Source organism: Neomonachus schauinslandi, chromosome 2 (genome assembly GCF_002201575.2).
Source record: "Neomonachus schauinslandi chromosome 2, ASM220157v2, whole genome shotgun sequence".
Taxonomy (NCBI): Eukaryota; Metazoa; Chordata; class Mammalia; order Carnivora; family Phocidae; genus Neomonachus; species Neomonachus schauinslandi.
In genome coordinates this window covers 2,067,829-2,094,216 of record NC_058404.1, presented here as the reverse complement: position 1 = coordinate 2,094,216, position 26,388 = coordinate 2,067,829, and positions in this window count along the sequence as shown.

The window sequence follows — 26,388 nt, the reverse complement described above, 5'->3', positions numbered from 1 at the left end:
ACTTTAGCACCTCTAAAATATGCTGTTATCTAACTAATACAACCAAACTGTATTATAAAGAATATGGGTTTATAAAAATGCTCCCTTAATATTATGCTGAGTGAAATAAGTCAAACAGAGAAATTCATGTATCATATGATCTCACTGATATGAGGAATTCTTAATTGCAGGAAACAAACTGAGGGTTGCTGGAGTGGGGGGTGGGGTGGGAGGGATGGGGTGACTGGGTGATGGACACTGGGGAGGGTATGTGCTCTGGTAAGCGCTGTGAATTGTGCAAGACTGTTGAATCTCAGATCTGTACCTCTGAAACAAATAATGCAATATATGTTAAGAAAAAAAAAAAGAAGAAGAAGAAGGTAGCGGGAGGGGAAGAATGAAGAGGGGGAAATCGGAGGGGTAGACGAACCATGAGAGACGATGGACTCTGAAAAACAAACCGGTTCTAGAGGGGAGGGGGGTGGGGGGATGGGTTAGCCTGGTGGTGGGTATTGAGGAGGGCACGTTCTGCATGGAGCACTGGGTGTTTTGCACAAACAATGAATCATGGAACACTTCATCTAAAACTAATGATGTAATGTATGGGGATTAACATAAGAATTAAAAAAAAAAAAAAGAATGCTCCCTTAAAGGACCAAACACATCTCTTCAATCATTACTGTAATCTGCTGGAAAGTACTCAAATCTTTTGAAAAAAATCTTTGCAATCTGATTCACCTAGTGTCCTACATTCTTTTATATTCTCATTAAGAGAGGTGGTATGTATTAAATAAAAACTCAATGTACATCCGTATTCAGTAAACTACTTATCCTTTTTAATTCTTAGATCAAAACTAGACTATCATAAAATGCTACTATTGATTTTGAATTTTATAATGAAAGCTTAGTATTTTGATAATACATTTCATTTTCTTGTTGGTCTGTGACTGCGTTCCAGTAATAACCAGCTATGTGTTCATGGCTGAAAGTAACCTTCAGGTCTGGTGTATTATCAATGTCGCGTGCATGAGTCCAACAGGAAGGAAAACTTACTTTCATTTGAGGTATGTGTGTAATTGTTTGTTGCTGATGTTGTTGGTTTCATCCCTTGTGGAATGATAGGGTCGGAGAAGAGATCTCTGTTGGAATAGTTACCAGACAGATCCCTAAGATAGTGTAGACCATGATTTTGCTGAATATGAGCTGTAAGGTAAATATGAAATGCTGTATCTTTACTTTTTAAATTCCACAGTGGTTGTGCCTTTTCCATTCCTGAATCAGTTAAAAAAGTTATTACACAACAGCGCAGAAAACGAGTTAGGCAGAATTACAATAATCCACAGGCAGACTTTCAATAATAATAAAATATGCCACAGGGTGAAAGATAATGTACACATTATCCATTAACTTTCCTGGAAATAAATTTTTAAAAAGCGAGGTAAATCTGGAGGGGTGAGACGCAATATATTCCATGTATACATCATATTTATGACAATGTATAAAATCAACAGATGATTTTAAATATGCTCTTTACCTCCTGATCTGAATAATTCATGTATTTAAAGGTTTATGTTAGTGTCCCTAGATCTTAGGATTCATATTTCAAACTATTTCAGCTCTCCCTTAAAGAAAACAAAACAGAGCAGTGTAGAAAATGTGCTTCGTGTCCATCCCTGCCTGAACAGATCAAATCAACCCCTTCCTTCCGTTACTCAGATTTCTCCACCGGTTGGTAGTCGTGTTCACTTTGCCCTTTTCCCTCAAGATTTCTACACCGCCCTGTCCAGCCTGGACTCCTTGTGCCTCACGAGCCCAGGAGCAAGTGTTCTGATCTCACCCCTGATCCGCTGCTACCACAATTCTCCATAAATTTAGTAGGTAATTTTTTTTCCCTGCAACATGGTGACTCTTTTAATCCAAACCCAAAATGATCTTGTGCAATTTCCAAGGGAGCCACTTTCATAGGACCATTGGTCACTGTTCAAAGATTTGTCTTCCTAAAGCCAACCAGGACTTTGCCGAGGGTGTAGCTGGGCCAGGTGTCGAGCCACGGGGACGTGAGCAATCCCTTAAGGCCGTGTTGTAGGATTGAATGGCTGGCAGTGTTTACAACCAAGTCTTTCAAACATGACTAACCCAAATTTCACAGTGAGAACAACCTAATGAACACGTGCTGACCAGTAAGAATGCATTTCTCCACATCACATGTGAAAACTGTGCTCGAGTACACCCATCTGGTGCCGGGGCATCTTGTGATCATGAGTCTGGGTTCTTTTCGCAAATTCGGCTCCTTTTGATCTTGGGGTCGCACAAAACCCCTATGTGATTGTTCACTTTGCCATGCTTCTGTACTGTGTGTCACACAAGTAAAGAGGTCCCATGTGTCCATGTGTAATAACATCATTACAGTCTGAATCTTTTTTTCCAGCCCGCTGGAATCCGAGTCACAGTCCCATTTTAAACACATCCCTTAGGATCATCATGTGATTCACTGCCCATGAATTATCTGAAACCACAAAGATGAGAGAACATTTCTTACATTTGTGTTACAAGTAGATAGTGTTCACTGGGAGGTGCTCAAAAACCTTCACCATCTCATGGTTTCATCTGTGCTTGCCCACGCAACAGACATGGGCCATTAGGACCACTGCTCCATAAATAAATTTGACAGGAATGTTTGCCCATATCCTGTCAACCTCATAACAAGAAGGAGAATGAGAGGGTAAGGGAAAATCTGTGCCCATTTTCTAATTTCCTTTGCTTTCAGCTGATAATCCTTTGAGAGTTACCTGCTGCCAACCTGAGCTTGGCTCACCTTTGAGCATCTTACTTTGCAATGGCCAAAGCATAAATGATCAGTGGAGGCTAATTTCAGCGTCATCAAGTGGCTTCCAGGGCCAGCGATGCAGTGATGCCCTTGGTTCTCCCAAGCAAGAGTAGATACAATGCACCCTAGGCCCAGTAATCATCGGCTCCGGTGCCAGATGAAGCGGACGCCTATGAAACTTGGCTGTGCGCTCTCTGCACACAGCAAAGGTCCTCACCACAAATGCCGTATTGATCCTCGATGCCAAAGTCACGTATATGCTAATACATCTGTCGCTTACATCTGGCTCTCGGAAACATTCGTTCCGTTAACCGATGCAGCCCCTGTGCATCTCCGCTCTCTGCGCTATGTCATCGGCCCCACGCTCTGTGTGGCCACGGGCGGGCAGTCATTTCTAACTGGCTCCGGAAACCGTTCCCCTCCCCCAGACAGTCCGTAGAGCCATTAAACAAGGTACTTCTACTGAATCACAAAATGTTTCGTTTCTACTTTTTTTTTAAGGTTCACCACATTAAAATTTCATGTTCTCCTTTATGATTTGACATTAAACATTTCCCGAAGGCTAGTAAATGATGTTATCTTGTTATTGATGTACAATTCACTAGAGAATATTTTATGAGGACTAAAAAAAAATCAATTCTTATGTCTTTTGTCTATTTTACAGCTACCCAAACTTCGTGTGGATTAATTTAAAAACCATGAAGTAAAGCCAAGGTGAAGGCTGTAACTCCTTGATTTAAATGTTTCTCTTTGTTTGGTTCTTTGAAACTTCACAAGGTTTAATTCAGTTTGGTGGGTATATAATGAAGGCCTTCGCAAAGCCCGGCTCTGGATGATGGATACAGAGATGAGATGAAACAGATGACTCTTGGCTCTAGAAGAAAAGTCAGTATGAGTCAGGCCTTCCAATTCTCATAATTGGAAGCTAGTTCATTTAAACCATTCTCCCTGCCAAAGAAAGCTAGAAGACATTAGCTTGAAAACACCAGAACTAATGGAACAGGAAAGAATTACAAATCCAGAGCCCAGGGGAGGCTGGAGGCCCAGAGCTGTGAGCCCAGCATTTGTAACCTGTTACACAGGGCTGGGATGCTGGTACCAGACAGGAAAATTCAAAGACTGAGTTCCACTTTAGAACACATCAAGGAAAGGCAATAGAGGCATCAGAGACTCACGGTGAAGGTGACCTCCTCTCTGTTCAGATTGGATTCCAAAAGTTCTGCAGTCTAGGAATAAAGCGAGTTAGAAAAAAAGACATGTATTTGCAAGGATTCAAGTTCAGCATTAAAATATCTCAAATTTTAAAATTTGACTGATTAGATCCCAGATAGCTAGTGCTTCTAAGAACCTGAAAGAATCTACTGCAAAGATTCCTTGATGGAAGAAAACACCCTAGCTCTTAGTTTGTTTATAGAAACAATTTTACATATGAAATGCTGAGCATATAATAAAAATAATGAGACACATGCAGATAAGACAAAATGAACACAGTAAATAAATAAATGTTAAATAAATAAATAAATGTTTGCAAAAAGGCAATAGAAAGAGGCCTACATGGGGTCAGAAAGTAAGGAAAAGCATGGAAGAAGGAACAAGTGAAGGTAAAATAAAACTTTATTTTTCTTAATCTTCATTAATCTAACAGGTAACAGTCTGTTCAAAATATGACGATAATTGTATGTGTGTTTATGTGTATCTTCTATGTCTGTATATGCTTATATGTGCTTATGTAAGTGGGAAGAGGGACAGTAGTGACCCACAGGGAGCAGGGAGGAATTAGGATTTGTAATTACAAGACACGCACACTCCCTGGGAAGTGCTATCCTGCTATTTGAACCTGGATTTGGATTTTCTGAAATATATTTTGCAAACTTAAAGGCAACCACTAAAACATGTACAATTAAAAAAAAAGTATAAATAATATGACAAATGCTCAGTCAAATCCCCCAAAGGTAGAAAAAAATGGGAAGGCAAAGCAGGAACAAAGAACAAGAGCAACAAATTTAAAAAAAAATGAATATGGTAGATATTACTCAATCTAGGCTGTGATTATATGGGTCTTCATCTCATAAAAAATCATTAGGATGTCCCTTATAGAACAATTTTCTCACTACAACTCAATTTTTGTAATTTATGTTTTTGTTAATTCATATTCAATAAAAAATAACATTATTAAAATAAAACAGTAATTGGTCACAGAAGAGCATATCTAAAATATAAAATATAATTTGTAAATTTATAAATTTTATAAATGATAAATTATAAAGATGGTTCACAGTAAATTAACAATCACAAGAGTGAACATTATACTTTCTTTAGGATAAATATATTCTGGATCTCTCATCCAGACCAGGGCACTTTTGATTCTTAGAAAGTATGTTATTAGAATTAGCATGGAACAACAGATGTAACCAAGATTGTCCCAGCAGGCCAAGTGTCACGGAATGATGGTTCCCTTAGCTATAGTAAAGAATACTTGAACTTGGAAAACGACAACAGGTTGCTAAAAGCTTTAAGAACCTTTTATGTCGTGCAGGTTGACCCATAAATCCAAAACACAGCTGACTAATATAGTCTTAGACACCAGTCATATATTCTTTAAAAATTTATGAATCAGCTACATTGTGCCAATCACTGTGCTTGTTTCTAGAAGTATAAAAGAATAAATAATACATGAATTTGTCCTTACTTGTTACATGGTCTAGTGGGAAAGAGAAATATGCAAATGAATACTGACAACCCATCAGATAAATGTCAGGAAGGGAAATGCACAGTTGATAAGAGAACCTAGTGGGGAGAGTTACTATTTCTGGAGTAACTATTTTTTTCAGAACAAAGCACCCAAAGCTAAAAGTAGAAGTGAAGAAAATATCTTGAAGGAAAACATATGAATTTGAAAACTAGATAAAGGATAGAACAGTCGTCTACACAAAGAGGAGGGGACTGCTAAGCCCATCTATACAAACCACAGGCGTGTCCATCCATGCACTGCATGCATGGTCAGCCAGAGGGAAGCGGGAGCTCGGTTTACCAACTGCTCGCTCATCACATTAGATCTTCTTGACATTGGCCGGTCCTGTGCTGAATGACTGTGCTTTGTTAATGCAGGACACATGGAACATTGTTTAGAAGGCCTTCTCTTTCTTTTTTAAAAAAATATTATCTTTATGTCTTTTTATTCACAATGAGATCTGCCCTGGCATTTGTCATTCTTTTAGGAATAAGAGTGAATCTCAGATCATACGAGGGACACCAGAGGCAGCACCAATTGGGAAATACACAGTACTGGGCAACCGAGGTTTTTGTAGCCCTTTACACATCATCTTACTACTGTCGTAATCAACACTATGTCCTGAGATGGCACAGAGATCAGATGAAACATGAACTAAGTGGTTTCTGTTTGTTAATTATGAGGCAGCCTGTTTTTAGAGATATATAGATGGATATATAGAAGACATATACAGATATATATAAGATGTATATGACATATAGAGGATATAGAGAGCATATATATGGGTATATACAGGATATTTATGGATATAATATAGGATATATAGGACATATATGGATATATATAGAATACATATGCATATATATATATATAGGATATAGAGAAAGAAGGTATATACAAATATATAGAGAGGTGATATATATGAACATAGAGGGGATATGGATGGATATGCATGTGTATGTATAAGTATACAGAGAGAGATTTTAAGGGACGGCTCACATGACTGTGGGGGCTGGCAAGTCTGAAACCTGCAGGGAAAGACAGCAGACTGGTGACTCAGGGAAGAGTTGATGCTGTGGCTCAAGTCCAGAGGCAGTCTGCTGACAGAAGTCCCTCTTCTGCAAAGGTCAGTCATTTGCTCTCAAGGCCTTCAACTGATCAGGTGAGGCCCACCACATGGTGCAGAGTAATCGGATTTACTTGAAGTCTGTTGATTTAAATCTTAATCTCATCTAAAAAAATACCTTCACAGTAACATCTAAGTTGGGTGTTTGACCAAAGGCAGCATACCATGACATAGCCAAATTGATACAGAAAATTAACCACCACATCTAGGGTGATGAAGACGGCTTTTATTCATTTACTAAACTTGAACACCTAGTATTTGCCAAGCACCGCAGATCCAAAAATGAAGGTGGCAATGATGATCCTGCTCCATGGAGTCTATATTCTAGTGGAAAATACAAGCAGAAAGAATATCAGATGGGGAGTGTGGCCACACAGGACACTGGGCAGGTGTAAGGGGATATCTCACGGTGGTTTTGATTTGCATTGCCCTGACGATTAATGAGGATAAGCACTTTTTCATATATCTGTTGACCAGTTGTATGTCTTCTTTGAAGAAAGGTCTATTCACACTTAAAGAAGATTTTTAAATAAAATCTTTTTTTTAAGATTTTATTTATTTATTTGACAGACAGAGAGAGAGCGAGAGCAGGAACACAAGCAGGGGGAGTGGGAGAGGGAGAAGCAGGCTTCCCGCCGAGCAGGGAGCCCGACGCGGGCCTCGATCCCAGGACCCTGGGATCATGACCTGAGCCAAAGGCAGACACTTAAAGACTGAGCCACCCAGGGGCCCCTAAATAAAATCTTGAAAGCCAAAATATTTCTACATTGTTTTTCTTTCTTCCTTTTCTTTTTTGAATGTATGGTGTTACCATCTGTTATATCATAGATCTTAAGCTTTTAATCCCCATGGCATCAGCCCTCGGAGAATATGGAGGTTTCTGTCCGTTTATTTTTGTTACGTTCAGGGAGCTGGTGCTCATGGAAAGAGGGATCTGGACCCTCAACACTGGCATCTATCCAGGATGCTTAGCCAAGCATTAAAATGAAGGAAAAGAGAAAATAATTTATTTCTAAAAATCAGAGGCTGCATCATAACTTCAACATAAAATTTTGTGTAAAAGTATATCAAAGTTCTTGGAGAGAACTCAGAAGAAGGGGAATTAGTTAATAAGCTGCTATATTAAAGCAAGGTGTGAAGGGAATGAGAGAAATGAATATTAAATGAGAAGCCTCAAACATTGAGATGATCTCATGACATTTAAAAACATAAAATAAAGCAAAACGAAACCGCAAGAGACCAGTGTCTGTAACAGTCTTGCTTAAAAGGCTGCACCCTGTAGTAGTCAGAAGTGACATCCAGTCTGGACCTCTGTCCCCCGGATGCTGGCCTCTCATTCTCTTCTCGACAAGAAGAACCAATTGGTGCCTGATCCATGTCTTCAGACAGAAAATCAGGGTGGGTCTGGAATGTTCTGTTGCTGTTAGAAGGAAGTAAGATGCTTCTAACGACACCTAGGCTCGTGCTAGAAACAGGCAGAGTCCCAGCGAAAGAGCAGGCTGCTGGGCATCCACGTGTGACAAGGAGGCCAGGTACTGCTCAAGGAGGGCACAGGGCAACACGGCGTGGCTGGGGCCAGGCCCCCCGTGGGCGTGAACACCCCCTGGGAAATGCAGGCGGGGGGTGCAAAAACCTGGCTCCTCAAGAACTCCCTTACCTGGGCACATAAACGACACCTGCTTTTGATTTAAAGCCAACAAATGTACAGTTGCCCCCGGCTGGGGGCCTGCCCTGGCCGACTGAACCCCTACCTGGCGCACCGGAGACGCAGGGAGAGGACAGGGCCCACAGTGACCTGAATCTCCGGCATAAACTCTGGGCTTTTTGTCTGCCAAGTTGGCTTCCATTCCAACACGCCATTTTCCAGTCATTGGTCCTGGACCCCTGTGATCCCGTCCACCGCAGAATCATGAGCTCTTCATGATGCTGATGTGGGTAAAATGAAACAGTGTGACAGGAAGTGGTTACTATCCACACATGAATTTCCAGTAGTATTTATCAAAATGGCACACAGCGATCAACTGCACGTACCTAAGTCTTAAACTGAAGTTCTGTTCAAGCCCTGAGTTTTCGATCACAAATTGTCTACGATGATGTAAAGCACACACTTAGAATGGATTAGAGATTGTAGCTTATTAGTTTTAAGGGACGAAATCAGGAAGAAACCTGTGTGAGAAAACACACAGGTGGCCTTTAGGTAAAGGGGCGGTATTTTAGTAAAATACATGCGGAAGATTAGGGGATGTAATGCTTGTAGTAATGAGCCGAAGCAGAACTGTTGCACGATAGGATGGAAGTAAGTAGAACGGGTATAGTTATACAAGAAATGATCAAGTTAATAACTAAGGAAAGCGGTATAGGACGGCAGGAGCTAAAAGAGGTGCAGATAAAACATGAAGAGGGGGCCACACAATCGCAGGGCTTTAGCATCTTGTGTCCGCAAGAGTGGCATAAATGGAGAGCCAGCAAGAGCTCCCCTGAATGGAGCTGAGCTCCTGCTAGATCTGAAGGCTGCATCTCTGCTAATGGGCATCGGTTACGCCAGGTACATTATAATGAGGACATAACACGCAAATGGAGGCGATGATCATTTGAGGCAGAGAAGCTCACCTTGGGGGAAGCTCTGCATTGAGTCTGGAGGCCAACTAAGCCTACCTCTGAGAGTGGAAACATGTAGAAAGAACATAAAGGGTTTGTCGAGGTGCCCCTGGGTTCTGCAGACCCGTGTGAGCTTGCTGACTGTGGCAGGAACCACCGCAAATAAAATAAACCTGCACCGTCTTCCTTTTCTACTTACCAGCCTCACTACTGGAAGGCACTCTGGCTCGGAAAAGGCAGTTTCTTCAGCAGCCAGTGCATGCCAGTTCTGAATCAGAGAAAGGGGCGGTGTCCTGGGCAGGCTGCTCTGCTACCCTCTGAGGCTATCTGGGTTCGCGGGAACCAGGGATCAGTGATGACCACGGGACAATGGACAAGACATCCCGCATGAGTGAGGTGTCTGGGAGGCACCGAACACGTGAGCTCGCCTTGGCCATCAGCCCCTTTGTCGCCTCAGGAGCCATGAAGAGCAGGCAGTCGGAGGGATGTGGGAACGGAGCACCAGAGAGGTTGGGTTTGATTTCCCAGGCTCACACAGCTACTAAGCAGTGGGAAGTGCACCCTAGTCTGGGGTGTTCGGATTCCAGGACCACGCTCTTGGGCACAGCAAGAGTCTGTCTCTGATAGTGAAGGGAAAAGGATGCACCAGATAGACAAATAGGATCAGCGAAGGCAGAGGTAAGGGGAGGGGGCCCTGGGCACGAGAAACAGCGTTCCAGAACGGAGGCACCCTCCTGGCACCAGGGGAGCCGGGCTGGGCTGGACAGATGAGCGGGAGGCGACGTTACACGGAGAGGCAGAGATTAAAGTCAGGCTGAGATACCTGCACTTTCATCCTCAGAGAAAGTGTGAAACTCGGGGATTTCAAGCCACGCACAGACTTGATGTAAATGCTGTCCGGGGCAGGCTAGCTTTGGCGAAGGGGATGCAGAGGAAGGTGGGAAGCCAGCTGGAAGAATTTTAAGACAATAGAGGTGCCCAACCACGAGGGGCTGGACGAATGGAGCCTGAGCAATTATCTGGCATCCTGTTGACAACAATACCAAATAATTCGAGAAACGGGGTGGGTTTGAGGTTTGCAACTATGTAGTTATTGATGGTGAAAAAGAGAAACAAAGCCTTCAGAGTAGGGGGGAGATCAATGGACTGAGAAGTAGTTGTGTCCTCTGACTCACCTTGAGAGATCAGGCTTCACCTGTGTTCAGGAGGGGGATTCCCAGGGGAGGGCTTGAGAAGCTGGGCGTAGCGGGGCCACGGCCGTGACGGGGACACGGAGATTCTACTCCTGTCGCAGTGGAGTTCCTGCTCAGAGCCCCGGAGGCAAGCAGGGGGGAGGGGCAGCAGACCAGCATGCGGTAGAAAAACCGAAGAGCCGGGTCCCTGACCCCTGATAGCTGCAGCCCTGCACTAGGCAGAGACCCCCGACTCTGACTAACGGCTGTTAAGGGCTGGGCCGCGTGTGCACATGACCGACGCCGGGAAACGCAATAAAATATAAATCTCCATCCCCTCGCGTTACTGCCGCCGCCCCGCGGAACCCGAGGCCGTGGCCCCGCGTGCAGCCCGCCCTCGAGGCTGCGCTGCTCGCGCACCTGCCTCTCCTGCGTGTCACACCGTGTGTCTCCCCGCCTCCCATCCCCCGGCGGACACGAGCATTGCCTGAAAGCGGCGATGAAATGCGGACAAAGCAGGTTGTCCCCCTGCGGCCCCGTCCTGACGGACGGCCTCCCGATGCGCCATGGCCCCACCTTTGGTCCTCAGGCCTGCACGCGCAGCGCATCCCCCTGCTCGCTGCACACGCGGCACCCGCGTCCTCTTCCTCCGCGGCCACCGGCCGAGTTCGCGCCCAGAAGAAGCTGCTGCAACGGGTGCAGGGAATGGGGCTGTAAAACACAGCGGAAGAACCGCCAAGGGTGCTCGCGTCAGCCGCCAAGGCGGCGGGCATCGCGGCAGGGCAGGGGCTCGGCGCAGAGCAGGGGGGGACGGGCGGCGCGAGGAGGCCGCGGCTGCAGGTGAGCCGGGCCTGCGGGGCTGGGGGAGCGAGCGCAGACGTCCCCGGCTCCGTCCGGCCCAGGGGCGTCCGATTAGCCGCTCGGCCTTGACCGCCCCAAACTGTGTTGCCTGTTCATTCGGTGACGCCGTGATCTCCTTCCTTCACGGAGATGGAAACTCAAGCCAAGTTATCCGTCCGCCTGGGATCCCTTTCCGTTCTGCTGTGGTCACCGCCGCCACGTGGCCTCGTGACGATGCAGAGCACGCAATTTTAAAGAACCGATGCGTTTTGTATCTGGCACATCTCTAGAGGTCAGTAATTTTCTCCAAAAAAGGAGCAGCCGTTTAATACTTAAAGTGATTCGTTACGCCAAATTTCTGAAATTTCTGTGCATAAACGTTGATTCGTATTCCCCAATGATTTGGGGCCGTATTCATTAAAGAAGTATCTCCAAGGCTGCCAATGAGCAGCCGTGCGAGAAGCAGAGACACCACCTGACTTCCCATCCACCCAACAGAAGAAGGTGCCGTGAAATGTCATAAACACAGGAATAGAAGTGATGAAAGTGGAATTAAAACTCGATCCTTAAGAATAAAGAAATGAAGTTTTCCATTATTGGATGAGTAACAAATGTCACCTTTTACTGAGTTTTTGTAAATCAAATGAACAGCAGTCAAGGCTGACAGGGCAAGGGCAGCAGGAAGTCAACAGCAGCCAAATCTCCTGATGCTCTCCATTTTGCCATTGATCGATTGCCATTGCCATTGACTGCTCTGCCATCCAGCAGAAACGGACAGGGGGCTGTAGCGTCTGCATCCCTGACCTCCCCCAGCTGCACGATGCTGCAGCGGGTCCCCAGACAACTCTCCAGAGCGAGAGCTCTGAGCACACCAAGGCAGTACCCGGCCAGCGCCCTCCAGGTCTCCTTGCCTCCCGCTCAAGCCCTAAATGCGTTACCTATGCTCCCGTTCGATTCTCCCAAACACAGCTCCATGAGACGCACGAGGTATAGAGAGGAAGTCACTTGCCCAAGGTGATCCTAGGAAGGTAGTACGTTACAAAGCTGGGCTTCCAGCCTAGGTTACCAGCTCCAGAACGCTGTGTATGAAGTGGGGTGCACCTCTAACCACCTTGGGACCCCCGCATACCTTCTCACATTATGTGGGGGTGCAGTGACCCCAGGCCTGGCCGGCGCTCACTTCACTAGTCACCTTCTATTGAGAAGCTCTCTTAGAGCATTCAACACCCCCTTCATGACACTCTCCCAACGAAGGCCTGGTGAGAACGGGCCCTATGTTTGCCCTGACTCAGGAAAGAGCAATTATACCAACTGTCTTAGTCTATCTGAGCTGCTCCAACAGAACACGATAGCCCAGATGGCTTCTCATCAACAGACATTGATTCTCACAGTTCTGGAGGCTGGAAATCTTAAAATCAAGGCACCAGCAGAATCGGTGTCTGGTGAGAATCGCATCCTGGTTCATAGTTGACCGTGGTCTTCTCTCTGTGTCCTCAGATGGAGGAGGGGCTGGGGTCTGGAGGGGCTGGCCCTCTGGGGTCCATGTTACAAGGACACTGATCCATCATGATGTCCCACCCTCATAACCTAATCAGTCCCCAAAGCCCTACCTCCCAAAACCATCACCTTGGGGGTTAGGATTTCAAGACATGAATTCAAGGGGACATTGTCCATCCATAGCACCAACCCAGGGGTCTAGGCAGGAAAGCCCCCCTGAGGCCTGTGGTCCTTCCAGGGATGGAGAAGGGGAAGGGTTCCTTCCATGCATCTTTCCTGAAGAACCTGCTCTGGCACAAAGAGAATACATCAATGCCTGGGGAATTTCAATATTAAATTATTAACCATCACCCTGCTTTAGCATTGTTCACTGGTCCTGAATGTTAACTTCCTCCCAGCACTCCCTTGTTGGCAGGTGTGTTGGTCTCTTGCTTTCCTTTTTTATTTGTCAGTAAGACTAGAAACTCAACAGCTGGGATTTATTACTTTGAATATATTACGTAAACATAAACTAGCAAGACATTGGTTATAAAATGTCAAACTACAAAATGAGTTCCGTCTTCCCAGGTGAAATGGGGTTTCCATGTGCCCTTCTATCAGGTCCCCAGTCTAAGTGTTTTCCTTGAATGACGGGGTCATGCTGTTTCCTTGATTCAACCTGATACTGCATGGGGTGGGGGATGGAAACATGCACAGTGGCTTATTGTTTAATAGCCTGATTCTGTGACGTTCAAGAAATCAATGCTAAGCTTTTTTGAAATTCTTGGATGAGTAGATATCAGAAAATTATCTTTTAAAAAATTCTTGTCAAGTTATCTAAAAAAATTCATCAATGTTTTAATTTAATTAACATATAGGGGAGGAAGAACATGAACACAGCTTCTTTTGAAAAGTAACTGTGAGAAATGCAGAAAAAACGCAATTTCAGAACTTCAGAGTCTTGACATAATTGTATTAAATAAGTGACTAATAAAATTCATTTGTAAGCATTTATGTCGTTCCATATTATGAGTATGATGAGTGTCTAGAATTGCAGTTATATCTGGACTCAAGAATTAATAATAACCCTGCCACCCACTTCTGTTCAGTTTTTGAGAGATCACAGATAATGGAGAGTTGAGGTACAGGGATGAAAAGCTGAGTGTTTGCTCCAAAACACACACAACCAAATCTCAGGGATTCTCCAGAAGACACAACTGTCCCACAGGCTGGGGTGAGCTGAAGCAGTCAACATGTCCGGGTGCCAAAGCATGATGGTTATCACCAGGACATTTGAACTGCCTCCCAAAGCGGGCTGTGGTCCCGCGTAACGTGCTGGGGCCCCAAGTTACATCACACACTTCACAAGACGTGTGGAGGGCTCCCAAGCTTCAGCCAAGCTCCATATTGTCTTGATGCTGTGGGGACATCCCTTCGGGTGGCCCTTCCTTCTATACAAGTGTTCATTCCCAGTTCCTCTGTCTTCTCTTTATTCCATCATGCTCCACGGCAGCATCCCTCTTATTCATTTTTGTGATAAAATGGATCTTTTTGTGTTTTTTGTTCTCTGTATCTGTTCTCTTTACTGTCAGCCTTGGGGTTATTAGTTTTTTTGTGTTTTTTTTTTTCCTTCATTTTTCACTGGTTTGCATTTCTCCGGAGTCATTTCTCTCCCCAAACTTCTTCCCTGTTCGTCCTTTGCTTATAATGGCTGAGTAAGCCAAATCTTTATGGAAATCAACCACGAAAGAATTCATAACTTGGTGCACACGGGGAACTCTGAGTCAGGCTCAGGAAGTCTGGCCATGGAGAATCCTATTCCAGCATCCAGAGCTAGGGCAGGTGACAAAATGAAAAAAAAAAAAAAAAATGACTAGGGACATGGTTTGGGGGTACCAATAACCACAAGAACACTTTTATTTTATAAATTCATACTTTTCATGGTATACTCCGAACAAAGTACTTAAAATAAGGCTTTCTAATTTTCCTCAAAGTTGTCAATCATTTTAGAATACATTTTTCTCCCAGGAGACAAACCCAAAAGAAAGAAGATGGTATATACATTCTTCAGCTATTGTCCATTTAATCCTTGAATGAAGTCAGTTGTATACTTCCTCTTGCGTTCGAAGGAGCGCAGGAGATACTTTCAGCATTTTAAAAGATTCAAATCCCATAGTTCATCTGATTTAGGGATTCTCTTTTGTTTTGTTAGGTTGACAGAGAAAATGGCTTTGTCTCATTTTAATTTATTTTCCTTACCATTTGGTTTCTTTCTTATTGTTGCAGTCATTATCAGGCATTTATATAAAACTTGTCCTCAAAGGAACTCAAATCATATTACAAATTTAAATTGCCAAATAGACATTAATCTCCACAATGCCCCTGTGAGGTAGCTAGAGCTTTAGCAATTACAATAGTGAATAGGTGTGTAGTGCTATGCCTTATGTGGGAAGCATTACCCTGGGAAAACAAGGAACAAAAGAAGTCATGAGTTCATTATTTTGATTGCAAAAACAAAATTACGAGATTACAACCAATTCTCTGAGATAGTTATCTCAAAACAAGCATGAATTAAATCCAGTCGCTTACAAAATCACAGCTCTGGATAGAAGCTATTTCCAAAGAAAGGAAATAGGTCTTGTTTCTCAAAAGAAATTATAATGTATATAAGCCTATATTTGTGATGGGCTTCATACTTTTATCCAAGCGCTTACAATCCTATTTGATATATTTTTTTAAGATTTTATTTATTCATTTGAGAGAGCATGCACCAGAGAGAGCAGGGGGAGTGGGAGAGGGAGAAGCAGACTCCCCTCTGAGCAGGGAGCCTGACGCGGGGCTCAACCCCAGGACCGCAAGATTGTGACCTGAGCCACCCAGGTGCCTCCAGTCCTGTTTGATGTTTATCCAGCATTTGGGGGCTGGCAGGCAGGAATCATTGTCCTGATCCGATGGAGGAAGACACCAAGGATGGAGTGGGGAATGTCACATAGCTGTGGGTGTCACAGCTGGAAACAGGAAGATCTTCCTTCCCACCCCAGTAGAGTAGACCAGTTCTACCGGCACAGAACTCTCAAAGGATGTTGCCAAAGCTCACATTTACTTTCTAATTTTTTTAAATTGTGGAGGAAAAAAAACTCACATAACACAAAATTCACCATTTTAAGTGTAAAGTTCAGTGTGTCAAGCACATTCACATTGTTGGGAAACAGCTCTCCAGAACCTTCTCGTCTTGCAAAACTAACACTCTGTACCCCTTGAACACTAACTCCCATTCTCCCCCCACCACCCCTCGGTCCCCGGCAACCACCATCCTACTTCCTGTCTTCATGACCTAGACTACGCTAGGGACCTGACGGAGGTGGAATCACACAGTATCCGTGCTCCTGTGCTTGCCTCATTTCAGAGTATAATGTCTCCAAGTTCAGCCCCACTATAACATGTAACAAGACTTCCTTCCTTTTCAAGGCTGACACTATTCCACTGTGTGCGCCCCGCACATTTCCACTTTCCACTCATCCATCAGTGGACACCTGCAATCTTTCCACCTCTCGGTTATTCTGAGTGACACTGCAATGAACGTGGGGGTGCAGAGGTCTTTTAGAGACCCTGCCTTCAGTTCTTTAAGATATGTAACTGTAAGCGGGACAGCTGGATCTGTGGTAGCTCTATTTTTAATGTTTCGAGGAAGTATCCACATGGCTTTCCCCCAGAGCCGCACCGTTTTGCATTCTCACTGACACTGCACACGCTTCCCATGCTTCAAATCCTGTATGAGGGCATATAAAGGAGAGCATTTCAGGGGGGGGAACAAACAATAATGAGAAAAATTAAATATTGACAAGAGCAGTAATACAGATGAAAATAACATTTACAAAGGGGAAATAAGATCAGGAAGGAAGAATCTAAATTTATAAAGATACTGGAAAGATAAAGAGATTAAGAAGGTAAATATTCATTTAGATTATTTATCCTATGAAGCCAAAAAATTCAAGAACGAATTTGGGCCTGGTTTGATCCTATTGTTACTTCAGTCTCAACACTGAATTTCCCCCATTTTTCTCCAGACAGCGATTCTTGGAGCAGGACATATATCTTCGCGGGTCTTTCTTTCGTGCCCGACCCAGTCTGTGCCCAGAGCAGCAGTGCTGTTTAATAAATGATTCAGATGCAATCACTGAGCAGCCACAGACCGAACTCCCCAGCGGCTGGGGTATCTGCTTGGGAGCCAAGGGCAATGGATGCCTCCCGAGCGAACCCTATCCTGGGTTTGCATGACCTCATGGGGTGTTCTGGCCTACTCTTAGACTCTGGGATTGATGGACATCGAACGCCGTTGATCCTCTGGGTAGACTAACTTACTTAACATTCCCTCCTTCGTCTCTGCTTTTGGTTCCTTCTTACCACTCGAATTCATGCACGCTGAGAGTTTTTCCCCAGGTGTTAGTCCTCACAGGAAATAAAACTGAGTCTCTGTCTCAGTTATGTTCTGGTAGCAGGGCCTGAGCAGAGGGAGATTCCTGAATTGAAGCAAGTGCAGATTTTCACAATGCACATACTCCCCAGAAGGCCCAATGCAAGCTACCAACATGAGACTGCCGAACACAGAGTTGGAACATGATACTAAGGCAAGACTCTGGAGAATCTGGTGCACACTGGCTCCTCCCCAGCCCTGGGGTTCCTCACTATTGGTGTGAGACCCTGCAAAGACGCTTTGGAGTCAGATGTACTGGGATTCACGTCCCAGCTTGGACAACTACCAGCTGGGCAAGCTTTGCATCCCAGCAAAATGTGTAGGTGACTAGTTGTATAAAAGTCACATGTGAAAAAAAGGTAATTTATATATTATTATGCAGATATAGGTATAGATAAGGATACAGGTATGTTAGCACAATGCCTCACAGACAAAAGCTAACACTTCACCGCCCCCCAGCCCGGCTCACACTTAACTGCGGACAATGGGATTACGTGCAGAAATGGGTTGAATTTCTTCCTATGACCCGCACACAGCCCTCCTTCAACCAATCACTGCCTCTTCTTTCCCTTTCTCCTGGTTACTTGGAATTGTCAGAACTGTTTGTCTGGTAAGTGTGCTTCCCAGTTTCATCAAATCCTAAAATTCATAGGTCGAAGCCCTAACCGCTGCCCCCCATGTGACTGTATTTGGAGATAAGTAAGTAAGGTTAATTAATTCAGTAGATAATTAATTAGGTTAAATAAGTGAAATGATGTCATAAAAGTGGGGCCCTGGTCCAGTAGGATTACTGTCACTATACGAAGAGATGCCAGGAACTCGTGTGCTCAGAGCAAACACCAAGCAAGGGCACAGGGAGAGGGCGGCCGTCTGCAAGCTGGGAGACAGGCCTCAGGAGAAACCAGCCCTGCTCAAGCCTTGAATTGGAACTCCAGCCTCCAGAACTGCAAGGAATAAGTGTGTGGAATTTTGTTATGGCCACGAGCAGACCATACTGATGACCCAGGATTAGAGAACGGGGCCCCTCTTGAGCACCCAGGATTGTGTGTGCACTTAGAGGGTCCCGGAGGACACAGAGACCAAATGAGAAAAGGGGCTTGACCCACTGCAGTGTACCCTGACCTCTGCCCATTTGACAGTGCCGAATATTTGCTTGTCAAATGGTGGTTGGGCACATGCCGCATTTTACTGGTAAAAGGTAAAATGTCAAAGAACCCACTCAATCTAAGTCAAACACTGAGAAAGAAACAAAATGTGTTATCTGGCTCGTTCTCTTCTTTGAGGTAAAAATTACATAGAAATACAGTGATGTATCAGATATTTCATGATTTCCTGGAATTTGGAATTCACAGTACGCCACTCTGTGTTTGCAAAATGCTCACTGCTGTCCAATAACCAAATGCCTCCCTTCTTCCAGAAACCTCAGCGCCCAGAATATCGACATTCCCCACCAGGAGACAGATGCATTTTTAATATTCACTTTAGCTAGGGTCATTTTCAGAGAACAGTTGTTAAAATGCATGCCACTAAGAAAACATTAATTAAACAACCGCTTACACAGCTCATTCATTTTAATAGGAAAAAATGCTCACCTATGAAAAAGTAAGAAATGAAAGATAAACACAGATCTAAGAGCCAAATCATTAGGGAGGCAGAAGTTTGGAAGTCATCAATTACCACAGGAAAAAAAGAGGCTTCATTTTACTTCTAAAATATAATGATGTGATATATCTAAAATATAAATTATGGAGCAAAGCTTTAAAAATTTTATTACAGAAAACATCTGTCATCTTTTTTGTCATTTTTTTTAAAGATTTATTTATTTAGTTTAGAGAGAGAGTAGCATGAGCAAGAGGGGCACAGGGAGAGGGAGAAGCAGACTCCCCACTGAGCAGGGAGTCCGACACAGGGCTCGATCCCAGGACCCTGAGATCTTGACCTGAGCTGAAACCAAGAGTCGGATGTCCAACCAACTGCGCACCCTGGCACCCTTTTTTGTCATCTTTCTTTTAAATTGCATACTTGAATCAAATACGAAACACATATATTTGTACCTGTAATATACATATACATAATGCATACATAGTATCAGTATTTATTAATATTAAATAATATAATATACATTGATATATGTTGATATCAATATAGCTATATAGTGATAGATGTAGATATAGACAGATACTTTGTTCGTCGGCTGTAAGGATCTTGTTTCAACTCTGTGTTCAGTAATCTCATGTTAGCTGGTGATGTTTACTTATCACCAGTCATTAAAGGAAACGTATTCAAATTTACTGGTAATTCAAGCAATATAAATTAAAATAGCAAGATTATGTTTTTCTAGTACAAAATCTGCAAATATATTTAAAATAAACAGGTGATATCGGTGGCATGGAGGTAGGAAGCCAGGCACTGCGGGCTGATATGTAAGGTACCTGACTCTTCAAAATATGTATATTCTTTGACTCAGCAATTCTACTCCAAGGAATTGGAGTTTGTCCTTACCCTATCGGATAAGGACAAATGTGTATTTAACGGGGCTCCTGGTTGGCTCAGTGGGTTAAGCGTCTGCCTTCAGCTCAGGTCATGATCCCAGGGTCCTGGGATCGAGTTCCCACATTGGACTCCCTGCTCAGTTGGGGAGCCTGCTTCTCCCTCTCCCTCTGCTGCTCACCCTGCTTGGGCGTTCTCTCTCTCTCTCAAATAAATAAATAAAATCTTTAAAAACATGTGCACTGATGAATATTAAGGAGGGCACGTGATATGATGAGCACTGGGTGTTATACTCAACGAATGAATCGTTGAACGCTGCATCAAAAACTAATGGTGTACTATTTGTCGGCTAACTGAACATAATTTAAAAAATGCATATTTAGGGGCGCCTGGGTGGCTCAGTTGGTTAAGCGACTGCCTTCAGCTCAGGTCATGATCCTGGAGTCCCTGGATCGAGTCCCACATCGGGCTCCCTGCTCGGCAGGGAGTCTGCTTCTCCCTCTGACCCTCCCCCCTCTCATGTGCTCTCTCTCTCTCATTCTCTCTGTCTTAGATAAATAAATAAAATCTTTAAAAATAAATAAATAAATAAAAAATAAAAATAAATAAAAAATGCGTATTTAGCTATAAAAACCTAGAGCTTGGTTTGCAACGTGTAAAACTGGGACATAATCTGAATTCCAACTACGGGGATTAGCCAGACAAATGTACGGAACATACACGGGAGTACAGTACACACTGTGTGGCCAGGAGAGAGAATGCAGTCATCTCCTTTCACCAAACTGTAAGCACCATGAGGACAAGCTTCCTACTTGTCTCAGTCACTAAAGTGAAAAAAGACCATTTAGTCAGGTGGGAAATGCCTGTGAAATATTAAAACAAACTCCAAAACATGAAGTGGGATGTGAGCCATTAAAAAATAAGCATCTATTTAACCATTAGTTCATCTGGCAAAGATTTGTGCTCTCTTGCACTCTCTCTACTCTCTCTCTCTCTGTCAAATAAATAAATAAAAACTTTATTTTTTATTATTTATTTTTTTAAAGATTTTTCTTTATTTATTTATTAGAGAGAGAAAACACAAGCACTAGAGAGAGAAAAAGAGAGCAGGGGCAGAGAGAGAGGGAGAAGCAGACTCCCCGCTGAGCAGGGAGCCCAATGCAGGACTTGATCCCAGGACCCGGGGATCATGACCTGAGCCAAAGGCAGATGACGCTTAACTGACTGAACCACCCAGACATCCTAATAAATAAAATCTTTAAAAAATAAATAAATAAGCATAGAATTATATGATTCTGCAATCTTGCTCCTTGATATTTACTCAAATGAGTTGAACATTATGGCCACACAAAAGCCTACACACCAATGTTTATAGCAGCTTCATTCATAATTGCTCAAACTTGGAAACGACCAAGAAGCCCTTCAGTAGGTGATGGATAAATAAACTGTGGTCCATCCAGTGGAATATCATTTATCATTCAGTGCTACAAGGAAATGAGCCATCGAGCCGTGAAAAGGCATGGAGGAAACATACATCCGTATCTCTAATTGAAAGAAGCCAGTCTGAAAAGGCCACATACTATATGATTCCAACTTTATGACGTTCTGGAAAAGCAAAACAATGGAGACAGCAAAAAAATCAATAAGTGGCAGTGGTTGGATGAAGGGAGGAGGGATGAATAGGCGGAGCACAGGGGATTTTTAGAGCAGCGAACCTACTGTGTGTGATACTACAATAAGGATGCATGACATTGGGCAGTTGGCAAAACCCACAGAACCGTACAACATACAGAGGGGACCCTAATGTAAACTGCAAAATTACTTCACAATAATGTATGTGGTAATGCGGCGTTAGTATTTGTTCATCAACCGTGACGAATGCACCTCATGGATGCAAGATGTTATCGGGAAACAGGGGGCGTGGGGAGTCTAAGTGAACTCTGTGTACCTCAGCTCAGCTTTTCCGTAAACCTAAAACTGCTCTAAGACATAAAGCTTATTAGTTTAAAGAAAGGATTTAAGGAGAAAAACAGGGCATATTTTAAAAATATTCTACATGTGTGTGAAGACAATCAAATGCATGAAGAGCTCGCAGATGAAAAGAACAATCTCCCCCTCCACGGGAAGATGGTCCAGGACCTGGAGAAGACTTCCCTCCCCCCCCCCTTTTTTTTTAATTCGCATGTGTATTTATTAAATCAAGAGTACATATGATTGTTGTTTTTTTTAAAGATGGTATATCCTTCCAGAAAAAAAAGCATGTCAGCATGACTATCCTGTACATAATTTTCTTGAGTTCTGTTCTCTTCCTTAAAGAGACATGTCCCGTGAGAAAGAGGCTTCAGGAGCTCCTCGCCGCCCTGTCCACGGAGAGGAATCATCACAAGCTAAGAGAAGAAAAGGGTCCTAATACAGCAGCGTGTGAATGTCTGTTTGTCCCAAGCGCTACTCTGGCTCTTGCTACCCAAGGAGGGCATCTAGGAGCACTGGCCTCTCCCAGAATGGCTCAATCTGCCTGGTCCGCTGCGGACACGGGGGACCCCGAGTCGTACAGGCTTCCCTCTGTCCCATTCTAATCAGTAAGCATGAACGTGGTTGCAGCTTTGCAGGATGACCAAGTCCCATCACTATTAGTACCAGAATGTGTGACGTACGTGGACGTAATGCAATTTCCACATCCCGCGCGTAGGGCTCAGCCTGGGCAGAACATTACTCAGAACAGTGGTGCCGGCTCGTACATTCTCACGTCCACGCTGTGATGGCATTTTCCTCTCTGCCCTTCCTGCCAGGTCTCTGACATTTCTGTCTCTAGCAACCACATCCTCATCCGCTAGTTCTGCTTTGCCGCTTCAGATGTTTAAAAACATGAAAGTTGTTAAAAAATTAGAGGGTAACAGCATCAAAAGTACGGTTACTTAGGGGCGCTGATCCACATGCATGCACCCTGATGTGGGTTTGGGTTTTCTCTTCTACTAGCCTGGCCCCCGTTTCCTTGTTCCTGGGCCCGATTAGCATGAGCACCACACACGCGGGTTTGTGACTAAAGCCGAAGAACATGATTCCTAAGAGCAAGCTCGCTACCTCGTCAGCTGCTCAACCCAGACAAAAGCACCTGAGCAGCAGAAGTAAAACCGAATGCGTATGCTCTCCCGACAGGAGGGCCCCGTGCCCTTCAACAACCACAGATGTTCAAGGGCGTGTCCCAGGAAGCATTTCCTCTGCACGTGTCGGGGGTCTGCTGATCTAGGCTGGGCTTGGATGGGAGCCCATGCTGCGGGTGAACAAGATCGGGCCCTCGTGTCTCGTCCTCCCCAGACCAGCAGGCCGGCCGGTCTTGTCCTCCTCGTAGAAGTGACGAGGGAGCAGGAGAGCGGGCAGACACAGGCAGTGCCTTCTAGAACCCAGGGTCTGGCCTGCACAAGGTCGCCCGAGCCCACCATGCGCTAGCTGAATCACTTCGGATGGCCACGGCTCAGGGCAGAGGCGGAGGTGTGACCTGCCTCCCATGAAAGGGTGGTGTGGTCATGGCAAAGGATGTGGGAATGGGGGGGCTGGGCGCCGAGGACTCGGGGCTGCTAATTCAGCCTCTCTGCGCCTCTGCCTCCCACAGGCAGTATCCAATGCCCACGTAAGAGCTCCTGGGCCGAGCGCAGGAGGAGCCTCGGGCCCCCGGGTCCAACCCTCTCCACACAAAACTGTCCCCACTCGCCCCTCCCTGGCAGGGCAGGTGTGGTGGGACGGGTCAGGCTGCCCCGATCCTGGATCAGCAACAGTCTTACCACGTCTGCAAGCTCTTCCAACAGCCACAGTTCTTCACTACAATCACATATCCCACAGCGTCATCGGACCACGTGAACCAAAGTGAGTTTTAAAACCACGCAGCCCCCTGTCCCTGGCAAAGTCCACGGCATTGTCTGTAATCCTCCCTCCAGCCCCAGGAGATGGCTAGAAACACCATCTCTGTCTTTCTGGTGAGGACCTGGGGGCACAGAAGGCTCAGCTGTCATTCCGTAGAGACACGCAGAATCCTAACGCACCGTCAGAGTGAATCCCGCCTCGACGGCACTCACCAACTGCTGGGGCTTGTGTGTGACGGGGCAGGTCTAGGCCCGGGCCCCTCACTCCCACGCGGGGCACTCCGCACACCGTGTCACCTGCGGAGAAGCCCGCACAGGACCTCTCTCCATGCAGGGTCCTCACGGTGCAGTTCAGGGACGGCACAGAGCCTTCGCGACAGAAGCCCACTGCCCTGGCTGAACATCCTGGAAGTTTGTCCTTCTCAGGATTTTGTTCATCTTTCTAGACTTGTTACCACATCGCCACGTTTCTGCCTTGTGCCCTGAAGGCCCCTTCGCTCTTCCCACTGGTGGTTTTCCCCTTGCGGCGCGGGGCCTAACCTGACCTCCAGAATAAGCAAGAAACATCATCCGCCATCCACAGGCTGGACCGTGAGGACTGCAGGGGGCAGGCCCAAAGATCCCCTCCCTCCCTCCCTCTGTCCTCTCTCCTCTCTCCCTCCCTCCCTTCCGTCAGCCCCAGGAGAACACCAGGCAATCTGGGTGACCACTGTATTGATTCTTATATCCATCAAGTACGTGGGTGTTGTCTGATGTCTTCTGAGCTCCTGATGGCACAACAAGGGTACAGACTGCTGAGAATCAGCTCCCTATAATACCCATTAAACCCGAAGTCTGGAGACCTGAGGGACATGCTGCTTGTGTTGGGCGGGGAAGGCTAGGCTGGGTATGAGGAACGCTCATACCAATTAGATTCGTGGCCATCAGCTGTGACATTCTAGAACTTATAACTTTTTAGTACACTAGCATCTAACATTTCCCTTGCTACACCTTGGGAAAATATTTCCCCTAGAGAACTAATTACAAGAAATTGTAACCATAACTCTACAAGCGCAAAAAAATTGAAATACGGATTTAAAAAATCAGCACCAGGGCACCTTCACATTGTGTGATCACTAAAATTGAAGCAGCCAGGTACATTTTTTTATAACACAATTAAATATGCAGTTATGCAAGATAAATAAGTTCCAGAAAAATTCTGTACTTCACGGAGCCTGTAGCTAGCAACATGGCATTGTGAATTCTTAAAATTGTAAAAAGGTAGATCTCATGTTAAGTATTTTTTATTACAAACACACACACACACCAATGCAGCTGGCCACGGTTTCATTCAGGTATTGGCACATGGAGGTCAGTTCACTCATTCTTGAGTCTAGTGTTTGTGGATGATCTCCACGTAACGGAAGTAACTAAGCTTCTGTGTTTATACCTGCTTTCGTCCTTTTTCCCTGCTCTCATTCTTACTTCAAATTGACAGAAAATGTTCATTTTCTCATTCATCCAGTAGCTATTTATGAAAGTATTTTCCTGATGCACACAAGTTGGTCATATGTGCCTCAATTGCCTCGTTTCAAATTTCAGGCAATACAATGGCACTAAATTCCTATCTTTCAATAGTTACCCTGAATGTAAATGGGCTAAATGGCCCAATCAAAAGACACAGGCTATCAGATTGGATAAAAAGGCAAGACCCATTGATATGCTGTCTGCAAGAGACTCATTTTAGAACCAAAGACACCCCCAGATTGAAAGTGAGGGGGTGGAAAACCATTTACCATGCTAATGGACACCAAAAGAAAGCTGGGGTGGCAATCCTTATATCAGACAAATTACATTTTAAACCAACGACTGTAATAAGAGATGAGGAAGGACATTATATCCTAATTAAAGGGTCTATCCAACAAGAAGATCTAACAATTGTAAATATCTATGCCCCTAACATGGGAGCAGCCAATTATATAAGGCAATTAATAACAAAAGCAAAGAAACACATTGACAACAATACAATAATAGTGGGGGACTTTAACACCCCCCACACAGAAATGGACAGATTGTCTAAGCAAAAGATCAACAAGGAAATAAAGACTTTAAATGACACACTGGACCAAATGGACTTCACAGACATATTCAGAACATTCCATCCCAAAGCAACGGAATACACATTCTTCTCTAGTCCCCATGGAACATTGTCCAGAATCGATCACATCCTAGGTCATAAATCAGGTCTCAACCGGTACCAAAAGATTGGGATCGTTCCCTGCCTATTTTCAGACCACAATGCTTTGAAACTAGAACTCAATCACAAGAGGAAAGTTGCAAAGAACTCAAATACATGGAGGCTAAAGAGCATCCTACTGAAGAATGAATGGGTCAACCAGGAAATTAAAGAAGAATTAAAAAAATACATGGAAACCAATGAAAATGAAAACACAACTATTCAAAATCTTTGGGATGCAGCAAAGGCAGTCCTAAGACGAAAGTATATAGCAATACAAGCCTTTCTCAAGAAACAAGAAAGGTCTCAAGTACACAACCTAACCCTACACCTAAAGGAGCTGGAGAAAGAACAGCAAATAAAGCCTAAACCCAGCAGGAGAAGAGAAATAATAAAGATCAGAGCAGAAATCAATGAAATAGAAACTAAAAGAACAGTAGAACAGATCAACGAAACTAGAAGCTGGTTCTTTGAAAGAATTCACAAGATTGATAAACCCCTGGCCAGACTTACCAAAAAGAGAAGAGAAATGACCCAAATCAACAAAATCATGAATGAAAGAGGAGAGATCACAACCAACACCAAAGAAATACAAACAATTAT